This window comes from Chiloscyllium punctatum, unplaced genomic scaffold, assembly GCF_047496795.1.
Source record: "Chiloscyllium punctatum isolate Juve2018m unplaced genomic scaffold, sChiPun1.3 scaffold_293, whole genome shotgun sequence".
Lineage (NCBI taxonomy): Eukaryota > Metazoa > Chordata > Chondrichthyes > Orectolobiformes > Hemiscylliidae > Chiloscyllium > Chiloscyllium punctatum.
The window spans coordinates 162180-162989 of NW_027310027.1; positions in this window are offsets into that span (position 1 = coordinate 162180).

The following is an 810-nucleotide window of genomic DNA, read 5'->3' on the forward strand; positions in this document are numbered from 1 at the left end:
TCAGCGCAGAAACATTGTCCGCAGCATCATGAGGAAAACTGACAAATTGCTCCAAGAAAGAGTTTGTCTTTCAGAAATGTTAGTTCACAGAGATGTTTTTTGTTCCAATCAAGCCCTTAAGAAATTGATTAACAATTTAACTAAGACTTGAAATGTAAGAACACACTAGGCGATGAGTCACGTCTGGAAACTGTGTTTCCAAGCCAGATGTTTGATAACTGATGATGATGCAATTGGCTGAAGGACCATTGGCCATGCTTTTAAAAACTCAAAAACTGTCATTTTTCAACTGAACAAAATAGGCAAAAACAAAGTCATCAAGAAAAGTTCCAAGCATTGCATATGTCATCCTTGGTGCGAACGTGCTGAAATGCAGCTGTCTCACTGCTATTTCCCAAAGTTGATTTCCAGTCAGTGAAAAAAATGTTGTTGTTCCTTATGGAAACCTTAAATTGAACATGAGTTCCTGACATTACAAAACAGCAAAGGTAGCAGTTCTGTCAGAGTCAGTGAGAATTTCATATCGGAGATGAAATCAAATGGGAAGAAATGCTGAAATCAGTTGACTTTGCCTGCTGAGACTCAGTACTACAAAATGATCCTTATTGAAACATAGAGGTATTTTCCAGGATTTAATAAGTTGGATGTAGAAAGTTTGGTTCTGTGACCAGAGCACCTCGTATCGAATGACTTGGAGATGCCGGTTTTGGACTGGGATATGCAAATTTGGAAATCACACAACCCCAGGTTATAGTCCAACAGGTTTAATTGGAAGTACTAGCTTTCGGACCACTGCTCATTTATCAGGTG